Here is a 23,406-nt window from a genome sequence, read left to right on the forward strand (position 1 = left end):
AAGCATCACAAAACAAGCTGTTTAGCAGTGGAATGGGTAAAACCAGGCTCCCCAAAATGCAGCTCTGCTAGGCTGCCTGGCCCATTAAATCTCACTGCCAGTGATGCTGCTTCTGGGCCAGAGGCAGGCGGGGGCATGTGCTGAGTGGCACATCATCTGCCACCAGACCAAGCTCCTACCACGTGAGCTCAGCCTCCCTTCCATGGGCAGGGCTGCTGCTGTCTCTTGTTGCTATCTCTTTCTTCTATGCCCAGCTACCAATTTTCAGTAAATTTTTCAGAACTTCACTGTATTTGAGGTATCTTGGCCAAATTTGATCAAGGTTACCTAGGGATACTGGGGAAGAAAACAGGTAGTCAGGCATTGGGATTATACAAGTCTCTTGCCTTTATGAAACGTAGACTGAAAATACATCCAGAGCTCAGAAGAGTGGCAAATGCCTCTGGCTGTTACAGAGTGCCAGAGACTGAGATGAGCAATGTGCTTTGTGCACGGAGGCACCCAGTACTTTTGCCAAACATGACACTGAACTGGGCATGCAGCACCAGAGGGGATGTCCAACCAGCACAGGGATGGGCATCCCAGTGCAGATCTCCTAATGGGAATTTGCTGCTGCCGTCTTCTGCTGCTCTCAGCCTGGATTGTGCCTATTGCACGTGAGGTGTGAGGGCCTTCAACAGGTCAGATGCCCCAGTGCTGAGAGCAGGGATGTTCACATATTTCAGTGATCTTGAGTGTGAAAGTCTTGATGAACGTGTACTTGGATTTGGAGAGGCAAAAATGCAAAGCCAAATAACAGGTCTTTGATCATCACAAGGATCTGACTTACTCATGGATATAGACTGGTGTCTTCTAGTTGGCTAGGGTTTTTTTTCAGGTATTTTTCTCTGTAAGTACAAGTCTGTTTCACCCAGCTGCACCTTTCAGCTCTGCTGCTGATGTTTTTGTGCTCTCTGCCTGTGGTACATGCTGCATGGGCATGAATAAGCAGGTACAGCACATTGGCAGACTCTCAAGGGATCTGCAGCAAACAGTGAGCATGGTGATCCAAAATCATCTTCCATCTCATGCTGGCAAAGAACAAAGCCCAAGGGCACTGATGCCAGCTAGCATAGCTGGCAAGGGAGGGATGGGGGAGTTCTAACTCCTTCATGTCTTTTCTGACATCACTGCCCCGTGGCGTTTACGCTGGGTGTTGTTCAGCAATCCCCGTTCTCCCTAGTGTTGCAGCCAGCTTCACGTGGCAGCAGCACAGCTTCCATGGAGTGAAAAGGTTAACAACAGCCTCTGCTTCCTGCAATAGTGCCACTGCAGCCAGGTTACTGGTCTTCAAAAACAAGTTGTCACTTTTTCAGCTGTTTTGCATAAAAGCAATTCCCTGTCCATCTTCATAAGAGCTGGCTGGGCAGTTCAGACTCAACAGCTTCAATTTCTTCCCTGGGGCACAGACAAGATGTTGCCAGATTATTATCCAAATATTTCCCAAATCCAGGAGGAAGCCTTTGCACTGGGGGTCCTGGTGGACAACAAGCGGTCTGTGAGCCAGGAGTGCCCTTGAGGCCAAGAAGACCAAACTTATCCTGGAGTGCATTGGGATAGGGTGCCAGGAAGTCGAGGGAGGTGATCCTGTCCATCTGCTCAGCCCTGGTGAGGCCTCACCTGAAGTTCTGTGTCCAGTTCTGAGATTTCTAGTTCAAGAAAGATAGGGAAGTACTGGAGAGGCTCCAGCAGAGGGTAATGGAGGTGATTCACAGAATCACAGGGTTGGTTAGGGTTGGAAGTTGCCTTTGGAGATCATCTAGTCCAATTGATTAGGGGTTTGGAGCACCTCAGTTATGAGGAAGGGCTGAAGGAGCTGGGCCTGTTTAGTCTGGAAAAGGAAAGACTGAGGGGGACCTCATCAATGTCTGTATCTGAAGGATGGGTGTCAAGAGGATGGAGCCAGGCTCTTCCTGGTGGTGCCAAGCAATAGGACAAGAGACAGCAGGAAGAAACTGGTGCACAACAAGCTCTGTCTGAACATGAGGAAGAATTCCTGGCTATGAGGGTGACAAAGCACTGGAACAGGCTGCCCAGAGGGGCTGTGGAATCTCCTGGAATGATTCAAAAGCTACCTGGACACAATCCTGAGTAATGTGCTTTGGAGACACAGCTCATTCACAAGGTAGAACTAGATGATCTCCAGTGGTCCCTTCCAACCTTACCCATTGTGTGATTCTGTGAAGAATCCACAGCTACCCTTGGCTATGGAATGTGGAACAGAAAAACAGGGCTGGCTTCCCATGGCTCTTCACTCTCCCTTTCTGAGTAATTCTGTAATTTTGAGAGTGGAAACAATCCTGCATTCTGCTCCAGAAGCATCAACCCTAGGAAGGCATGAGTGTCCCAAAACAGACCACTCCACAGGAAATTCTGCTGCTAATTAGCTTTGGCTTTCCTGATTTTCTGTATAATTTTACATTTATCCCACCTTCATAGATGAAGCCTTCTGCCACTGTAGCCAAATGGTGGCTGTTTGGGACTGGAGCACCAAAATGAAAGGCTTTCTTTTCTGCTTTTTGTTCCCTTGGAAAGGGATTTATATCCATGCTTTACCCGATGTCCAGTTACTTGTCCCTGGTACTCATCTCCGCTCTTCAGTTTTCCTTCCTATCCCCTTTCCATCTTTGTTCTTATTGCTGGGTCCAAATCAAAGCCAGTATTTTTTATAGCAGGAATATACCACTAATTCTGACTGCTAGGGAGCAAACAGGAGCCCTGACATGTATTGCTTGGCTTATCAGAAGGCAGGGTTGTATGGTGAGAAACTGTAGCAGGCAGGAATACACAACCGGTTGTGCAACTCCCTTCCCTGAAGGAAAGAGTTTGCCATTACCTAAACAGAGCAAGTCCAAGCAGCCAGCACCCTGTGCTCCTTCCACACTGCTGTCCCCCAGCTGTGCTGTGGGGGAGGAAAACATGGGGAAGAGGATGGCCTGGAAATGCTGAGTCCTAGCTAAGACAACAGGCTGCCAGCACATTGTGCAGGCAGGGCACAGATTTGGGCCATCTCCAGGCACCTCTGAGCAACCTGCAGGAAGTACTTGATGCCAGCAGAAGAGCCATGGGGAGAAGTGAACCCAGCTGAACCCAGCTGCCTGTGTGGGTGACCCCCCTCCCTCATCTCACTGCCAGGCCTGCTGCTGGTGGTGAGGCACTCTGCAGCTCCCCTTTCCCTTGTTGCACTGCTCACACCACATGCATCTGCAAATTGCTTCTCTTTATCCCCCTTTCCCCCCTCTTCAAATTGGTCAGAACAAGAGTCCCATCCAAGAGTTTTCTGTTCTCTAAGTTACTTCTTTTTTTTTTTTTTTTTTTAATTATTGTATTGTTTCTCGCTCAGCCTCCTGACAGATCCTTAGCTGTTTGCTTGGACCATTTGAAGCCCCTTGATTCCTGCCCCATTCTTTGCTGGCACAGAAGTTTGTGGCCAGGTTGTGGTTGCTGAACATGAATCACCAGCTCTCAAGAGCCTGGCACAGTTTCCTGTGTCCCAGTCCTTCTCCTACAAGCATTTAACATACAGGTTGTTTGAAGCCACAGCCTGGTTTTTAAGCATTTCCTATTGTTATTGTGGAGATTCTGCAAGATTTTTCTCTCAGTCACTGAGGAAATCACCTGAAGGACAAACTGGGAGCAGAGAGGTTCCAGCTTAGTTTTATTTGGTGCAGAATGCCCCCTGCCTCATCAAGGTGCTGGAGCAAATGCTGCCTCCATGTGCTGCTCATGAACTAGACTGTGCTTTGAATCTCCACCTGGGAACAATTCCCGGACTGAAAACCAGTAGGTATCACACCTACCTCTTTATGACCTTCACACAGGTGGTGGAGATGAAGTTTGGCTTGGTTGTTGAGCCAGGAGTGAGTATCTTGACTAAATACAGATCTTAGGCTAGGGACACAGGATTTGAAGCAGTCAAGTTAGCAACTTAGAATCACAGAATAGGTTGTGTTAGAAGGAATCTCTTATAATCATCTTGTCCAACCGTGCTGCCACAGACAGGGACATCTTCAAGTATATGAGGTTTCTCAAAACTCCAAGCTGACCTTGAATCTTTCCAAGGATGGGGCATCCATTACTTCTCTCCACAGCTGTTCTAGTGTTTTGCTACCCTCATCATAAAAAAAAAAAAATCTTTATATCTTTAGTTCCATCCCATATGCTGAGCTGGGCTTGACCCTACACAAGGCAACACATTTCAGATTACCAAAGCTCCCAAACTGCTGTCCATCAGCTGAGCCATTAATTGTGACTGTCGTGCTCTTCATGCTGCCAGTGAAGTGTGCTAGTCTGAAACCCAAAAGAAAGAGGGAATCACTCAAGAGTACTGGGCAGGGTCTGGATCTCTGTTTGTCCCTTATTATGAGAGTCTTACAATTACGTGCTCATGTACATCCATGTCTCTCAACACCTTTGTAAAAATGTGCAAGTAATAGAATGGTGCTCAGGCTGTTTCCTTCACTATTCTCCATGAACATAGTTGCACCCTTAACAAAGCTGTCCCAAAATAAATGAATAGTTGGTACCCTTTGTTCCCAGCTTTGGTGTGAGAGACAGCCCACAGAGGCTCTGCTGGCTCTGCTCGCTCCCTTCCTACCATTCTTTAGTCCACTATCCTAGTAGTGGTACAAAGGCTTTCTCCCTGCTGTGAACAGGGATGATCACACCCAAGGCTACATTTATATACCATTATCTTAAGTGTCAGGTCAACCAGTTAAAACTGGTTACTTTCTCCATCTCTTCCTCTGTGCTTTTCAGCTATTGCACCAGGAAAATCTGTGTTTCTCAATAGAGCTTTGTTCTCCACTGCTGTTTTGACCAGGAATAGGTTGGTGGTAGCCTGCCTGCTGCAACCCCCATGAGAGCTCAGCCTGGGGCCTGCCCTGCCTGAGCCGGGGGCAGAGGGCTCATGGGGATTTTCTAGCTGTGCCCTGCCCTCTATGTCACTGTCAACCACTGGGAGCCTGAAGGAGGTGGCCAGAGGCACTGGTGCCAAGATGCAGCTCCCAGGCACTACTGCTGCTGCTATTTATGACTTCCCCTGGTTGTGCCATGTGGATGACATAACAGGATAGCTGTTCTGCCAGGCAAGCTGTATTTGTTTTTACCAATGATATACCTTTCTTTGTCATGGTTTCCTTACTTTAATAAGAAGCTTTTTTTTTATTTTTTTTAATTAAATGCCTCATGAATTTCTGTAAACAAGGAGGGTGAGGCCCATGTTGGAGAAACTTAAAATGTTTTCAGTGAAATCCAGTGTCACAGAGCAGAGGTGTAGAGACTGGAAACTCACCACTTCATCCCTCTGAAGAACCATATCCAGAGATGGCAGTATTTGCCACTTGGTGGCTCCTCCTTCATGCATTGTTGGTGGCCTGATCCAGAGGTTGCTGACTCCTTACACTGACTTCTGTGGGAATGTTTATGTGCTTTTTGGTCCCTTTGCTGGACCAAGGTTGGAGTTCTTTGTGTGTTATATGACAGAGCCTGCCAGGTAGACCTGTCTAGTCATTTGTTTCTCTGACAGCAATTGAAACATTTCTCTGAAATCCAGTAACAATCCAGAAGGGAATGAGATCCTATCTGCAAGAGCTTGCCTGGAGAGCTGAACGGAAAATTATAGCCCTATAACACCATTTACAAAAGACTGGTGCAAGAACTTTTTGGCTAATTAACACTCCCTACCTTGTCTTTTGAAAAGCAGAACTATAATTTACACGGAAGCTTGATCCAGAAGCTGGGATCTCAAAAATTGCATATGTTTCTGTAAACATCTGATTCATGTCCAAAATTTGCTGCTGGTTTCCACTTCACTGTATCTCAGGACTGAATGTGGGAGGATGGGCTCTGCTTCCCCTGAAGTTCAAGTTGTATGGGTCTGGACACCTCTCTTTTTTCACCTGTACAACTATTACTCCAGCTTGAATCCAATCTATGTTTATTTGACAGGCTGAATTCAAGCTGATGGTTACAAGTCAGTATCCTGAGAGGACCTTTCTCCCAGCAGTGGCAGCTGATTACTCCTTTCTTGAGCTCTCCTTCAGCCTTCACTTTTTTCACAGTTGATTGTTATCCCTGTTCTGTGAGTAATGAATCAATGGCACACAGATCTCACCGCCTTTACTGCTCCTCTGGCTTCCTTCCTGTTGCTTCACACCCTTTAGAGGTTTTAGAAAGAAGGTAAAAGCAGAACAGGAGAGGTTGCCCTTAAATGCTGATTTCCTTTTGCTGTTCTCCAAATGGCCATGTTCTGCAACCTTCATGGAGAAAGGAAGATGACACCAGGCTTTTAAACTCACTTCATTTTCCTGGCAGCACTGTTCCTCTGCCCAGGGGAAGCTTACATCTCTTGGGTCTCCTGCCATCCACTTTCTTGTGGCAGAGGGTGGGGGGCTGCTCTTCTTTCTGTGTTAAAATGTGCAAAATTATTACTCTTGAGGATAGCTTCTCCTCTAAACCGTGTGATGCCCTGAAGGAATGTCCAAGATTGCTCCCAGTTGGATAGGAATAACTGAATCAAAAAGCCTCAGCCTGCTCCCACCAGCCCATGGTCCATCCCCTCAGACATGTTCCCCAGGCATGTCCCCAAGGCATGTCCCCAGAGCACAGCCCCTCTCTCTGCAGGCTGCCAGTGCTTGCAGGGCACCTGTGCCCCTGGGCCAGAGTTGGGCTGGGTGCAGGCAAAGGAGAGGCTGACATTACCCCTCCTGTGGTGAGAGAAGCTCAGCATAGGGTTCCTGGCTGGCTGGAGTTGCCCTTCAGAGGCCACCAACTGCATGTCCCCTGTACCATCACACTGCTGGGGATGAGAGGGAATGAGATATGTGGGAGCAAAGACAGCCTGTCCTCTAGGCACTGTGCTATGAGTGCTGGGAAGTCACTGTGTTCATGCTCGTAACTCCACCACCAGCTTGTGGCCAGTGAATATATAACCCCAGAGGCAATTTTTTGCTATTCCAGCACATGAGCTCCTTTTTCAGCGAGACAATGTGGCCCCTGGGAGGCTCCAGCACTGAAGAAGCAGCTGTCTTGCTGGATTTCCCCTCGTGCTGCTGATGAAAACCACTGCTTCCTTCCACAACCCACTCCGGCCCTGCCCTGTCCTGTTCCCTGGGGTAGCTGGATGCCTGCTGATCTCCCCAGTGCTACCTCCAGCCCCATGCAGAAATACCAAGTCCCCACACCATTTTTGTGCTCCCAATCTCTTGCATCCCCAGGTGAAGGACAATGGAAAAAGCTGGTCCAGATGGTAAGTGCTAAATGCACTGAGAGAAGTCTCGGTGTGGCACGAGGGGAAGAGGGTTTCAGGGCTCCTGACAACACTTGGGCACGTTGCTGTTGGTCCTGCTCCAAGCAGAGGTGCTGGAGTGATGGGCAGGCACATGGCAACTCTCCATCTCTTTTACATGATGATTTCTTTTTTATGCTGGGTAACATATCTGGCTATGTTCAAAAGGGTGCTGGTGGCTTTCTGAAAGCAAATACGTGTGCTCCATCAAGACTGATGCTGCCTCTCATCTTCCAAATGTGGGGCGAGTGAGGCCAAATCAATCAATCAGCACTGATTAACAAGGAAGGAAAGGAAATCTGGCTCAGGTAACATATCCATGCACTCTGAGTACCAGAACAGAGTGCTCAGGTCAGGGTGCTCCTCAGTCAGGGCCTCAGACACATGGAGTAAGCTGTTCCTGGCTGCTTCTAAGTAGACAGCAAGCACGGAATCATCAGGGTTGGGCAGGGTTGGCCTTGGGCAGGAAGGAATAGGGACCAGGTGCAGAGGGCCAGGGTCAGTGAAGCACAGTCACCCCACAGGTTGCTGGCTTACAGGACTGCCTTGGCATAAGATAAGGCATACCTTATCTTAGTTCTCCCTGGTTCTCAGACATTTACACTTCATCATTTTGATTCCTCTTTTTCAGCATTCCAACCTGCACAGTGGCAAAGGCAGTGCTGCAGCAGCTTCAGGTTTGCTTGGTTGTTTTCAGTGCCATGTGGCAAACAGACCCCAGAGCTGCTTGGTTGCAGTGCAAAACCATGGGGCTGCTCTAACCTCAGGTGCTCAGCCCAGCTCCCAGAAAACAGAGTTGTCTCTGCAGGTCTGGCCCTGTCTGTTGAGATGGTATCAGATTCACTTTGTTATGGACTGAGGGCTGGGACACACTTCTCTTCAGCAGGGAGCTCTGGTGTGTTTTGTCCAGTTGAAATTGAAGGCCCTGCTGGTGGGAAGTGCTGCCTGCTTGGATGAATGGGACCTGTATGCATACCTGAAGAGGCCCATTAAGGAATATGGGGAAATCCACTGTCTGCCCAGACTGAGAGGCCTCCAAGAGCCAAATTTTTGTCCTTTGCACCCCAAGCTCTGACTGCAGCAGCACTTCCTCAGCTCACAGCTTACATCTGAAGCCTTCAAATCTTTGGCTAAAGTTGTATCTTGCAAGGGAAAGGTTGAGACAGACCTTGTGAAAGTGTCTTTCCTGTAATGGGGGCATCTTAATGTGAGTTCAGTGTTTGCTGAATAGGAATAACTGGTATCTCTTCTGTGCTGCCTTACAAGCGCCGAAGTGCTAACTTTTTCATACCACTTCATTATTAGTGGGAGCAAGACTTACAACTGCTAGGCTTGTAAGCTGTCCTACCTCCAGAGAAGTTGCCTGTACCTGGCACTTAGGCAGAGGCAGCCAGAGACAGCCCCACACAGCTCTTCCTTCCCCAGCACGCCGGGCGTAAGGCTGCTCGGCAAAGCTGGAAAGAACAACACAGTGTATTTGCTGTGGTATTTTAAGCACAAAGACACACCACGCTGTGGTTATTTTCCATGTGGATGTGAAGACATGAAACATGGTGTAATTTATGGTTATGTTAAACCTGCAATGCATGAGCTGCTAAGGTGGCCAACAAGCAGGCATTGAAGTTTGAGGAATGCTCAAGGGCAGATTCCTCTTGATCCTCCAATCTATATGGCATTTAGTGAGGTCTACATGGATATGCATTACTCACCCTCTGCTTTCAGTGGGAGAAATTGCTCTGGGCTTCTCCAGGATTGTCATGGGCAGGAGTGGGTGAGGACTGAGAGCAGGTCACAAGAACAGTCCTTGCAGTGCCATATATCCCTCTGTCAGCTTAATGAAAGCCTAATAATTAGGATTGCCATTCTCTTTATTTTTAATTATGAGGTAGCACTTTATTGTAGTGGGCAAAAGGAACTCTGTAATTAGCTTGTATGATTACTCAGTTGTTAGCCAGTCTCTGGCGCTGCAGACACCCAGGAGAACCCTTGGCAGGCTGTCACAGGGCTGTGTGGGTTGGATGGGACCCCTGACAAAACTTCCCCATCCTACTACTGAGACCATGCACAAACCTGGCATGGACGAGGACATCATGAGGCTCCAAGCACGAGGGGATGACCTCCAGCAGTGAGGAATTGCCATCCAAAAGACTTTAGCTCAGCTTCTCTGGGCTGCTGAGACATCGCCATCCTGCATCCCCAGTGCCCCCAGTCTGGTTTCTTTCACCTGTACAGGTACAGGCTGGATTTCCCAGCTCCAAGGCCCCACCATGCTGACACCCCATGCTCACTGGGAGCAGGCTCCTGCCAGAGGGTATTGCTTAGCGCTGCAGTGCACAGCAATATCAAACTGTTGAGGGCATAGGCTGAGAAACGAATGCATTTATAAAACAAATTACTTAAGACAGAAAGAATGAAAGGGTGCAGAAGACTGCTGTGAGCAGCCCTGTGCTTCTCAGCCATCTGACCCCAGCTTGTGCTGGTGCCCGGGGTTGCTCCTCCCCAGGGGCAGGAGGTGGCATCACCTCTGCCCAGGCAGGTTGCAGCCTGCTTGCCTTGCTTGGACCTGAAGGACTGAGAAGTTTATGTGGTCACTGCAGTGAGAGCCAAAGACTCTTTAGGGCATGGGGGAGGAGAGCGGTGCACTGGTGCAGGGAGCAGCTGGGCATCGGCCCGGCTCACAGCTGTGCTGAAAACACGCTGCATGGGTTAAGTTTTCCTTCTGCTGGGCAGGTGCAATTCCCGTTCTCAGCTTAGCTGCCATTGCTACCTGCATCCCACGCTCTGCTGGGCTTGCGGGGGGTTTCTTGTCCCCTCCTCTCACCCCCGCCAGGTTTTCTTCTTTAGCTGAGCCATTCCGGGGGCCAGCTGGTATTTCAGTCACTGAAGAAATTAGTAACTGGCTTATGTAACATCTCGTGTGACTGACTGCAGGGTCTTCACAGGGAGACAACTGAGAACAAGCATGCTATCAGCAGAATAATAAAAAGAACATACCCCACTGCAGCTGTGGAATCACACTGCAAAGCCAGATGCCACTCTGCTGTCGCGGCACCTGTACCTGTGGGCCATGTCCTGTTTCACTGCAGCTCAGCTCTGCAGGCGAGGCCCAGCAGCCACATTACCATGTTCTTCCCAGGGCTGACCAGAGCCAGTTCTCACCTTGGAAAGGAGTTCCTGGTCTCCTCTGTTTCTCCAGATGTCAGGCCAGGCCCTGTCCCAGCAGTACAGCACTCAGCATCGAGGTGCTGTGTCTCCCAGGCCCTGCTCAGGCAGCACCTCTCCTGCTGCCCCTGCCCTGCTGCCCAGTGCCCAGAACAGGAGCTGCGGTTCAGCAGGGGCTGGGTGCTGTAGGCTCTCGCTCCTCCTCCTGGCTCCCTGCTGAGACTTCGTGTCTGCCTCTCACCTCTGGTCATCAATGCTCATGGTGGGGCAGGAGGGATGCTCACCCCACACGTGCATGGGAAAACCTGGGCAGAAAATTCTGGGACATCAGATCCTGCAGCTCTTCCTGACTCTCCTGGGGCTGAAGCTTTCAGCTTGGATGGTGCAGGGGTTATTCTGAGCATGCACATGTCCCTGGGCCACTGGTGGTGGACCTGACATCCCTGTGCAGGAAAGGAAACCCCACTGGTGCAGCAGCAGTGGGCAGGAAGGCTGAGCAACATGCCAGCATCCCTCTCAGCAGCTGTGATTCAGTAGCAAAGGAAATAACAAAGAAATGCTTGCAAAATAAAAATGCTTTTGATGTGAATAGAAATGTTTATAATAATCTGGATTTTTTTTTTCATGTAAATAAGGCTCAGAAAATGTGTTTTGTCAAAGTGACACACAGCGAGCTCTAGTAGGTGTACCTATCTCAGGATAAAAGGAACAGAAGCCACTCACTTGATGAACCTGAAAGCTTTCTTAGAATTGCAAAAGGAATAAATGATCTTAATCATATTAACTCCTGGGTGGTCGCCTGAGTCTTTGTGAGCAGTATTCATCACATCCCAGACAGTGTAGTTTTAAACTCACAAAAGACAACTTCAGATGATCTCATGGTCTCCTTTTCAGCAGCGTAAATTATTGCTAACACCCCAAAGCCTGGGATTTAACTCCAACATAAGCGTGTCCATTTCAGCAGACCTCAGTGAGGGAAGACAACTGCTGCTCTCGCCAGTGAAGGAGCACTCTTGGCAGCCTCCCAGGGCTCTGCCTCAGCCTCAGCATCCACCGGTGTCTCATGGGGGCTCTGGTGGTTGACAGCTGGTGAGGGGAGCAGAGGGGCTGCAGGAGCTGGGACATTCACTTCTGCCATGCAAACAGCTGGGCAGGAGAGTGGCCCCTGCTCGTGCCTCCCACAGGTACCGTTCAGGACAGCGGTTCTTGCCCAAGGTCACAGCGGCTCAGCACGGCTTCGGCCAAGCAGCTGCAATCCTAACATCAACTGCTGAAGCTGCTATATCATCATGTTTATAAAGCATGAAAAACAATGTCTGGATTGTACCTTTCCCTCCAGCTGTGTGTTTTCAAAGGCAATTTCTCAGACTGTCTTGATCTCAGGTGAGAGCTGCCACTAAATTTTTGCTGTTGCCAGTCTTCTTGATAGTGAAATGAAAGTTCTTCACCAAAGAACTTATTCAAATGCAAAATGAATTAGGCTTTTTTTATCTTACTGCACATGTACTTTAGGAATTTAGGAATATTAAGAACCCCTAGAGACTACCTTCTTTTCAGTTACCATGGTTCATCTCGACAAGCAGCAACCCCCTCACTTGCAGGCAATGCCAGAGTTTTGGTTTTTGATGAGGGCAGGTGGGAACAATCCTGTGTTGTTTCTGGAAGAGGTACTGGAGTCGGGGCACCTCAGTGCCCTCATTGTGGTGGGTGAGGTGTTGTGAAGGGCAATGGAAACCAAATTAATCCCCCACTCTCTCTTTCCCATCCCCTTTCTTGCAACTGAGCTGGTAGGAGATAGCAAACACTGTAAAATTCACTTCATTCACCCAGGATCCTGGCTATGTGTCGTGGAGAGATTATCAAGTGAAAATGCACCAAGAGATGCTGTGCCCAACATCTACAATATAAACTTGATCTGATACAATGCATGAGTTGTTTCCCTACAAACCTTTCATGGCTTCTGTCTCCAGCTCATGCTGGTTACTGCAGCATGCCCCCAAAATCATAATCCTGCAGCAAATGCTAAGAGATCTCACCAGCATGTTGTTTTCATTAAGTAACAACACAACATGAGGATGAGATAAACTCTTAGAAAACCCTTCAACATGTGTTGTTTATAAACAGAAAGTTCACCTTCCTCTTTCCTTTTGAGAAAAAAATGGTGAAGCAAAGTGCTTTTTTATTGCCTAACCTAATTTCTTTTCAGGAATAGAAAAAAACTGTAAACATTTTTAGCCTTGATTTATTTCTTACACAGGAGTAGAGTGTGTGTGGGACAGGATCCAGCATTGAGTGACCTCTGCTTCACACAGGAGTGGCTCATGGATGAATCAGTCTGGTTTAGATCCTAAATGCTCACACAAAATACGGCTTTGCTCCACGGGATGGAGCAGCCGAGTACTGCATGTGGCTGTTGCAAGGTAGCAGGATCAGGCTCTGCATGCAGGCTGTGTTCCCTAATGGGTTGTGATCACAAAGGGTGTTCCTCCACTCCTGGTGCTGATGCTGTGCTTCATGCCCTCACAATCAGGGACCTCACCATAGAAAATACAGCTCGGTTTTCAGCTACATCAGTTTTCTGATTATGAAACCACACAAAGAGATGTGTAGGATAGCGCAGTCCTCCTGGGAAAGAAACAGCAGGACTGCAAATCTTACCTTGCAATGTAAACTACAATTTTTGCCATGATGCTTTTGCTCTCCATCTGCAGCATGTACTTTCTGCCTTGTTGAGCTTCCAATACAGTTTCTCTGAAAGACAACAGCACGGCCTGTGCTGATTTCAGGAACAGCCGGTTCCCTGCCCGGGACGTGGCGTGGCACAGCGCAAGGACCAGCCTCTGTCCCTGGCCTGTCCGTGCTCCCCCTCACCTGCGTGGGGGCTGCGGGGGGCGCCAGCGCTCCTTTCCCTCATTTTGCAGGGGAGAGGAGGTCAGTGTCCTGGCAAGCACCACTCCATGCAGGTAGCACCCACATGCTGCAGACAGCTTTGAATTAATAAGAAAAATGTGTCCAGGTCCCATTTGCAGGTTTCCCAAATGCTTTTTTTGCTTCAATACTGACTCTCAGCAGCATTTGGATGTGCGTGTATGACAGGTTGAATCAAAAGTTTATTGTCTGCACAGCTCCTCTGTTTATCTAGAGATCATGATTTTGGCAAGAAACAGCTTCTTGAGGTCCTGGGCTGTCTGTAGGCACAAGGGTCACTGCAGGCACCAACTCTGTCAAGGGGTGGCTCCACTGATCTCCTGCTTCGGCCACAGAAACACAGAGTTGAAAGAAACCGGGAGGATTTTGCAGGAGTTTCTTTCCCCACTGCTTGGAAGCGAGGGAATTTGTTATAAAAACAACAGCGCTAAGAATCCCGCTGCTCCTCGGATTGTCGCCTCCAGCCCTGCAGAGGGTGCCCTTCTGGAGCGCCTCACGCACAGCAGCTCCGGAGCCCCGCCACCGCTGCTCCCAGGACTGTAAGCACAGGGAGCCTGGCACTGATGGGGGGCAAAGGGCAGTGGACAAGGCTGCGCACACAAAACAGAGCAGGCACGAGCAAGATGCAGTGGGGCAGCTCCTCTGACTTCAGCCATCAGAAACATGGCTTCACTTGCCCATCACATGGGGGAAGGGCATCTCCAGGAGATGCCACTGTGTTACACACAGCATTAGTCACCCATGTAGAGGGACCCATTCTCTTCTGCTGGCTTTAGAGGGGACCACAGGGATAACCCTGCACATTGAAGCCTGCTCCTGCAGACAGGTGGAGGGGACACTCCCGCTCTGCCTTCTCCATCTACAGTACCAAGTCCAAAGGTTAGATGCTTTACAGTTCAGCACCATGGCCTCTTCTATTGTTCCATGCTGAGGAATACTGGCCAGGGGTCTTTGGGTTCGAAACTACTCCATTAGGCTGGATGTGGTGTTGAAATGTGGAGCCTGAAATCTTTCTAGTCCATGACCTACCACACCAACTACTTGCTGCCATGAGACAGATAATGATGCTGTCCTATAAGCATGGCAAAAAGAAAGATTTTGGGTGTTCTGGACAGAAAACATGCTGCTGCTCTACCAGAAGAGCTAGAATTCTTTATTGAATACAGAAAATGAAATTTCAGTTTGAACTGCCAACAGTGCTCATTTGTAGGCATCAAGGCTTTAGTGCTTAGGTCTCTGGACATTTCTCCACTGAGGTTGCACATAGCAGATGGAGCTGCCAGACAATAATGGACAGAGAAATGAACTTCAGCATCATATTCAGCCTCTGGAGGAATTCTGCAGATGCAGCTGAGATCTCAAGCCCCCAGGGCATGTGTTTGATATGCCCTGTAGAGCCCAGCACATCATTTGCTACCATTTTCAACAGCAGAAGCATTTCTTGAGAGGTTTTCCTCTTCTCTTAGATAATTCTGCATCTTCTGAGACTTCTGAGAAACAACACACCCTTTTCTCAGTGCTCTTTCCTCAGCTACAGAATAGTCAGACCTGTGCACAGCATCCTCAGGCTCTCCTCACAGAGGCAGCTGAAGGTGGGTGTCAAATACTTTCAACAGTAGCTCTTGAGTAACTACAAAAACACTTGGTTTTTCATCAATAGGCAACATTTTCATTTTTTTGAAATGTAGATTTTATTTCTTGCTGTAACACACCATAAATTGCATTAGGGAATCTGGTAACTTCTCGATTTGTTATTTTGGTGGTTTTTGTGTTTTATTGTCAGATGCATGTGGTCTTATAAGAAGAGGTTTCAGTCTGTGACACAACTGGAAGCCTTAGCACACACCACATGATAGAAAAGACATAATTAAAGAGGATCTTATCACAAAAAAACCCCAGTATCAGAGTCAACTCTGCAGGACTTGCAAATAAAAGAAAAATGTATCATCAGAGTGTAACAGACATTTCTTGAATCAAGAGAAGGTCATCTGGCTCATCTCCTGGACATTTCATTTCATCATGAAGGATTCTTAACTGATTCTTTAATTTGTTCCAGGAACCTTGTTAGGGAGGGTGTGATGTAGCTTTTGCTCCATATGTGACATTGAGTCTGTTCCAAATTCAGCTTACGCACCCTCAAAAATATCTGTCATTTTGTATAGGTTTTAATTACATCTTAAAGTTCCTTGTTTGAATAATAAATGCTGTAATTAAACATTTCAATTAAAAAGATCTCTTACATAAGCTTAAGTCAAACCTCGCAGCCCTGCAGACAGAATTCCATTCTTTAGCCAGGGAATAGGAGCAGGAGCAAGGCAGTCAGCCACACTGAATTTCTCTGCCAATGTCTCAGGTGTGACCTTTAAGGACAGCTTTTAAGGGCAGAGAAGAGTTTAGGCTTCCTCATTATCATACCAAGAAAATATAATTTCCTATTATCATCCCAGAAAACACAGGGAGCACCGGTGAGGGTCAGTGTGACTGCAGCACAGAGCTGGCCCCTCTCTCTGGCTGGCCTTCTGTGGGTGACCTGCAGTCAGCACTGGAGGCCTGTAGGAAATCCATCCAGCTCCTTGGGGTTTATCCCTCACAGTGCCTTCCCCAGGGGAGGAGGAGCTGACAGGCAGGGGAAGGAGGTTGGTCACATTATCACTCCAGGTTCAAACAAACTGAATTCCTGGGGGACCAGCCTGGAACACTGCATCAGTGATGACAGTGATGGCCATGCCCTTATGCTTTCCTGACGGCTCAGGACTGGCTCTCCATTCCTTGGCTGACTTGTCATTCACACTGCCAGCCTTGGACAGGATGTTCATGTCCCAGACATTAATGACCATAATGCATTAACTGGCTGATCTGCACAACTGCCTCAGGCATCCACTGTGCTGGCCTGCTGGGAGGGGAACTTCATGGCTTTGCTGGAATTTGCTCTGTGTTTCAGGGAAGTGAGGCACAGCTGGGGGTGCAGCCCTTGGGGCTCTCCTGTGGTCAGCAGCAGGTGCTCAGCACACACATTGCCCACTCCAAGTGCTCATGGAGACAGAGAAGCAGCACAACTTCAGAAGAAGAACCAAGAGAATGAGCTCTTGAACTTCTTTGGGGAAGATTCCTCATCCTTTTACAACAAAATACCATATATACAGAATTACCAGTGAACAGGCAATTCAGTAATTGGCCACCTTCTTTCATCCATATGATAAAGAAAAGAGAAAAAAATATTGAAATCCAGAGATAGAAAATCCAGATCTTTTTTAGTCTAAAGTTTTTACAGTAAAGTTTCTTTTTAAGTCAACTAATAGGCTAAAATAAACACAGCAACTTATTTTTCTCTTCCCTTTGTTATCAATCCTAAGGTATTATAGGATAAAGGAGAAGGTGACTCATGAATCAGTGTGGCTCTTTAGAGGTATGAGGCACAGTGTTGAGGGGCTGTGAACTCATCACAGACTTCATCTGGGTGATCACTGGAAGCCACCCTTCCCCATATACATTTTCTGTCACCACCAAATGGCCATCTAGGCATCAATTTTAACTTTTTATCTGACTTCCAGGGGTTTCCCTAATTAAGTGCAGTTTGACTAGAAAGGATCCTGGATCAATCCTTTACATTTCCATGGGTTTAGAACATGAGGTACTACAAAAATATTTAATAAGGGACTTCAGAGATTTTTTTTTTTCCCTGCTATTTTTATGTTTATCCCACTGTAGGAACACTGTCCACTGCACCCCAACCATTAGAACTATTTCCTTCCACCTCTTGAAAATCCATCACCTTCTGCTTTCCTAACTCCACACCTCTCTCTCAGTTTGCTGAATGCTGCTGAGAAGCCCCAGGGCTTCCTTAGGCAGGTTGTCTGCCAGGGCAGCTGCTCCTGACAGCAGGAGCCAGGGAAGGCAGCTGGGTGGGCAGCAGGCAGGTAGCTCCCACATGATGGCTGGAGATTGTCCTTGGCTTGGGCAGGCTGCAATTGGGAATGTCAAGTCCAATTTTCCTTTTACTTTACAAGCTTATTCAAAACCTTGGGCCTTGTATATACAGCAGGTTCCAGAGTAGGGAAGAATTGTTCCAGGTGTGTACTGTACCACTGAAACAGTCGCTGAAGCAGAACTCCCCTAGTGACCAGCCCCTCAGGATAATCATTTTGAGCTCCTGCAATAATGGAAAAGGAGAAACTGTTCAGTCTGTGATGACATGCCCCAGCACTCACCAGGCACTGGCAGGTTTTTTAGCTAAGAAAACTCCAAATCAATTAGGCATTCCCTTTAAAACTCTTATCTGTGCAGCATTTGGTATCTTCACTCCAATGATGATGTCATTTTACTGGTTCCCCTAGGACCTTAATTGTGACCTACATTTCTACTGTGGATAGCAGTACAACCAAAACCAGATTTTCATCAACATCTCTCAGCTTTGTTGGTAACACAGGCCTGATATATGATTAGCAGATAAATTTTTAATTTAGAAAAAGGTGAGAAAAAAGAAAAAAAGGTACAAATCTAACCATGCTTTTGAAGGTCACATTTAATGAACCTGATCCCATTTTGCATGAAGTCCAGACCATTTTTCTAGGTTGCTTTCTGTATAAAAATTCTCATGTGTCAAGTCCACTGTGAGCAGCTTGTGAAACACCTCCCAGTCCTACAACATGAAGGTCCCACTGTATGTGCTACTTGAATGGTCCCAGTTCTGAGGACTGGCTTGGAAGTTGGGTTGTGTAATCTCTTATGTGCTTTGAGGTTGAATTTTTTGCTGCCTCACTTCCCTATCTCTCTCAGCACGTCTTCTTACTTCCTTTTGTTTTAGTCTTGCCATCAGCATTTTCTTTGCTCACCTCACCATAGTGCCTGCTAGCATTCTTTGGAAAATAACTATTTATCTTTCAGAATACTTAACACCACAGACTTATCTTCCCTAAAACTTAAACATAAACTGTTTCTATAGCCCAGCTGTGCAACCTGCTGTTTTGTTTGGGCTATAACATAAAATGAATTTCAAGCATGACAAAAATAGACTGGAAAAAGATGGATAGTCTACAAAATTTGCTATGCAAATGTTAGACTTCTTTAATACTACTGACAGGCAGCAGGAAGTAAAATCCATCCTCTTTCCTTGGCAGGTCAAGCTATGCTGGACTTGCAGAATGACCATCAACCTGCTTCATTTTGGAGAAGGAACTTGCTCATTGCTGATGTTTGCTGCCTTAGATAACAGACCTGCACTTCTGTTTCCCTGATACAGGGTAGGCACCTTGCTTCAGTAATTTTCTGTTCTAGTGCAAGAGCCTGTCAGCCCTCCATGGTCACTGCTCCTCCACACATGGTGTGATGAGCACATGGAGGTGAATGGTCTGGAGTCATACTGCAATGCCTGACATCACTCAGCTTGTGTGAGAGCTCAGCTGTAAGCACTGAGGAGTTAACCTTCCTCTACCTTGAATAGAACTGTGAAGCCACATAAAGAAAAATTGCCAGGTCTCAAACCACAGAAAGATGCTGTGCTGAAGTTCAGTGTTTTCTTTACAAAGCTTACTGGAATCCCCTTTGGCCACCCCAGGAACACCCTTGGGCCAGAAAAATCTCATTCATGAAATGCCACTTGCTGGCAATCCAGAGACAACCTCACTGACCTAGAAGAGTTCTCCAGTTTGTTTGGCAGGAGTGGAATTAGACTGCTGATGCTAAATGGCTTAGCATTAGCAGCAAAACAGCTTAAATACCCTGTCCCAGAAGGTTAAACTGCAATGAGCCTCTTAAAAACCTCTCAGTGCAATGGGCAAGCACTTGGCTCTGTGGCACAAGGTTGGGGATCAGTCTTCCTCTCACCTCCTTGTGTGGCTATACAGCAGCAGAAAGCATCAGCATCAGAGGAAAACATTTCCAAGTGTTACTTTTGAAATATAAAGAAATAAAATTATCAAATTTACCAAATTATCAAATTATACCAAAACCCTAATGGAATTAAATTTGACATTAATCTAAGAATAAGGATATTCTACCTTGATTTGTACTTATGCAATTCTTTCCTCTTTAAGGAACCTAAAAAATTCAGCAGCAGGGACTTGACTTTGCAAATTTACACATTGACAAGCTGATGTGTCTGTCCTACAGGTCACCTGGGGTCCACGCCAGCCTGCCTGGGATGGTCTGCTCAGGTGTATGATATTCAGATTTTATGTGGCTGGCACACTCATCTACAGCTAATGGCACCACCAGTGGATGCTTCCAGTACACAGATACCACTTTACTCACCAAAATGTGTTGATTGATGAAATGGTCCAACTTTAAAGCACTACAGTACAATTTATACAAGGGATCAGGATTAAAAGCAAGGAGAAGAAAGACCACAAAGCAAACAACCACTAAAGGAGACATTTCTCCCACTCAAAATGATGTTTCCTGCCAGGCAAGAAGAAATGTCTGGTCAACAAAAATAATTTGCTAAGTTGCTTCAGAGAAGCACATCTATAGTAAGAAAGAAACCACCATAAAACAAACTCAACCGTAAGAAAGAACAAAACAAAAAGAAGGTCGTCTATGGTTGAAACTACTATTTTCTAATCCCTTTTCAAGACAAGCCTCAGACATGTAATCCAGGGCATGACATATTTTAAGTTCTGTCCTTGAAACCTTTTATTTTTCCCCTCTTCCTCCCAGTCAGGAGTCACACAAAGTAATGGGTCTCCAATGAATTACAGCATTCCAGCATCCATTAGCTGTTAGTGGGAACCTGTTTTCAGCTTCCTTCAAGGCTACTTTCAGCAGCCACTACAGTCTGGTAACATCTGAAGGCCTTGCCAGGAAGGCAAAATAACCATCTGAGCAGTGACCTTAAAAGGTTTCTGGAAAAAAAATAATTTTCTGGGGAAAAAAAAAAAAAAAAAAAAAAAATTTCTGCAGAACAGCTCTACCAGAAAGTTCTTCAAAGATATATAAAACTGCCTTGTTTGCTACACGAACCTTGGGTGTTCCAGAAATGTGGGTTCCTGAGAGGCCAAGCAAAACTGTGTGGCTCGCAGAGTGAACCTCCAAAGCCCTTAGGAACTCCTACTTTCAAGCCATAATTGTTGCTGTATTTTGCCTGGGACCAGAATCTGAAGTTGTCATTTTCTCCCTAGTCCTAAAAAAGCAATTTGGCACGTGGCATGGATGACTTGGCTCTACCCTGTATTTCATTGCTAATAACTGTTAGGCCACTGGAAAACCAGAGGTGCATCCCTCACCTAAACAGTGGAGATAAAGGATGCCCAGTTAGAGCCTCACTCCAGGATCCAGGAGTCCTCCCACTCCAGCCAGTGCTGATGGGATGGCTCGTGCCCCTTGTGTCCCTGCTCATCTGTGAAGCAAATCCACCCCTCTAGGACAGTTTGTTCTGTTTCAAGCACATTGTTAAAGATAGAAGTGCTTTGCATCTATTGAAGCTACACCTCAGCCTTGCTGAGGAGAGAAGGTAATTTGACTCTCATCTCCCAAGAACTGGTGATAATGTGAAGTGCTGACTCCAGGAAAATCACACCAACCCTGAGACTAAACCAGGAGAGCTGCCTCAGCTTTCCTGCTTTCAGCTGGAAACTGAATTACACAGGTCAGAAAGTCTTCAGAACACTTTTTTGTCACTCATCTCTCAAAAGCAGAGTTTGGAGACAGCAGAGCACAATGTAAAGAACATTGAATTGAGCTTAATTATCTGTATTCATATTGAAGTTGTGTCATATCATGAATATTTCTGTATTTTTCAAAAATCAAGTAGTTGTTATGGCACTTAGCACTTGGTAGCTTTAAAAAAAAGTTTTTTGTTGCTGTTATTTCAAATCCAGCTACAAGAGGATGAAAAAAAAAAGAGAACAATCCTTAGGACAAATTATTTTTTTACAGAAGAATAAACAAACAACCTTTACTGTAGAATTCATAACCCCAAGAGTTGAAAAGTGTGCTTAGGTCTCACTCATCACAACTAGCAGCTCCTACTACTACATCTAACAGGCAATGCCAGTTTTTCAAAGGGTTGGGTAGGCAAAACATTATTTTCAGTGAAATCCATAGGATTAAGGCAAGGTCTCTGAATACAGTTCAAAGGTAACACTGATTGTTTAGAACAATTCTCTTCACATGAGTTTTGAGGCACCTTAAAACCATACCAGTAGCAAACAAATTCCCCTGTTTAAAGGGTATTTTGAGGAATCATTTTCAGAAAGGTTGAAATTCCCTAGCTTTCAACAAATTTTAACTGTACTTTGGAAGAAAATAAAACTAGTTACCATAAAAAAAAAAAAATCCCAAGAGAGTTGGGAAAAGTGGCTGCATCTTGACTTTCAATAAATTTTTTCATTCAAAGGGCTGTCTGTCCTTCCTTCCATCCTCTGTCCAGAATCAGGACATGCCAGCCTGCCAGGACCTGGCTGAGCTGTGATTTAGTGGCAATAAGGAATCCTACCCCCACACTCTGCCTGCTGCACAGCTGCCTCAGCAGAAGGTGCAGCCAGCTGAGTCACCTGCCTTCCCACAAGTGCTACCTGGGTTGTCAGGGCTGCTTCTGCAGCACCCTGAACTTGCACCTTTAAAGCTTCTGCATGGCCACGCCGTCATCCTGGGAGGTTTCCCCATCAGAGGGGCACAAGGCTGCCAGAGAGGCTTGGCTGCCCCAGGTGCAATGCGGGGCTTCCATGCAGACCCCCCAGTCCCTCCTGGGTTCACCTGTTCAAGCTGTGCTGCCCAGCCCTCATTTATCCCTGTGCAGATCCCACAGGAGGGTGTGCAGTGTGTGGTGTCAGTCCTGCACTCACAGCATGTCAGGCCCACAGAAGCATTTTCTGCTCAGCAAAGCAGGAGGCAGCAGTGCCACACTCCAGGGGCTCTCGAGTGAGAATAAAGACTGAAAACACATGAAAACACGTTTGTAGTAAGAGAAGGCTGATCACTCAATACAGGACATTTTTGATCATCACATATTGTAGATCACTTGAGTGGAAGAATGGGGGAAATGAAGACTCCATGTGAACCTTCTGTGGTATTTAAAACATCAGCATAACTGCCGAGATCAGAGAAGGTTTTCTTAAATAAAACCCACCACACCATTCAGTGACCTATGTGAAAATACCTTTGTATTTTGTGTTTAAAGGCACAAGAGTAAAATATTTCTTATTCTGTGTTCCACTTGCATGATTGTATGTGCTTCTTAATTTTTAGGAATACCTTAATTTCTCCAGGCACATGGAATTACTTCACAGAACCCTATTACTCAAAACTTTCTTACAGTTGGATAAAGGCTAAAAAAGGCACATTGTTTCATCCAGTGTAAGTATTTACCATGCTAGCTGAAAGCCACATCCTTTCAGTAAGGGAATCAGGCAACATCTTCATTAAAGTGTCTCTAAGGCAGAACTCACATATGCTACAGAGCTGTGCTCCTTTCTGAAAGTGGATCAGATATCCCCACTGGAATTTTTTTTAGTCATGGTCTGTCAACTTCCCTTGCTTCCAGTCTGGAATGCAGCCCTTTGTTTTGTAAATGCATTGGATTACTGCTTTTTCCTTTTGACAAGTGCTTTCATGTATTAAAGAAGTCATTGTTACTTTTTCCCTGGTGACTGAGAGATGCACCGGTCTCTCCTCAGAAAGCCTTGTTAACCTCTGCCCTCCATACACTTCCCTTTCTTCTGGTCTTAATCAGATTCTAATTTTTATTATGTACTGTAACTTAATTATCACCTTCCAATTCCAGGAATAGCGAATATGTCCCTAACTACTTTTATAAAGGTGTAAAATTATCCTAAACCACCTTTTCTACCAATCTTGATCCTTAAATACCAGAATAAAGGGGTCAGATGCTTCTGGAAATGGAACATCATGATCCAAATGCAATGATGTAAATTAAAAAAAAAAAAAACCCAAGAATACCTAATTTGTAAAAGTAAGATCTGTAACTTGATTAAGTCAATTTCATGTGCAAACGGGTAAGTCCACTGAGTTCATGTTTAGTGAGGTGGTTCAAC

At 46.4% G+C, this 23,406-nt stretch overlaps 1 long non-coding RNA gene across 1 annotated transcript; it reads left to right on the forward strand.

The window, feature by feature from the left end:
• Positions 1-1,239: 1,239 nt before the first annotated feature.
• On the forward strand, positions 1,240-6,052 carry LOC128814061 (uncharacterized). The gene is made up of 3 exons (XR_008439257.1): positions 1,240-1,318; positions 1,493-1,647; positions 5,989-6,052. It is a non-coding gene; the product is annotated as an uncharacterized LOC128814061 (long non-coding RNA).
• Positions 6,053-23,406: the final 17,354 nt, after the last annotated feature.

The sequence above is a fragment of the Vidua macroura genome, chromosome 1, assembly GCF_024509145.1.
Source record: "Vidua macroura isolate BioBank_ID:100142 chromosome 1, ASM2450914v1, whole genome shotgun sequence".
NCBI classification, from domain to species: domain Eukaryota; kingdom Metazoa; phylum Chordata; class Aves; order Passeriformes; family Viduidae; genus Vidua; species Vidua macroura.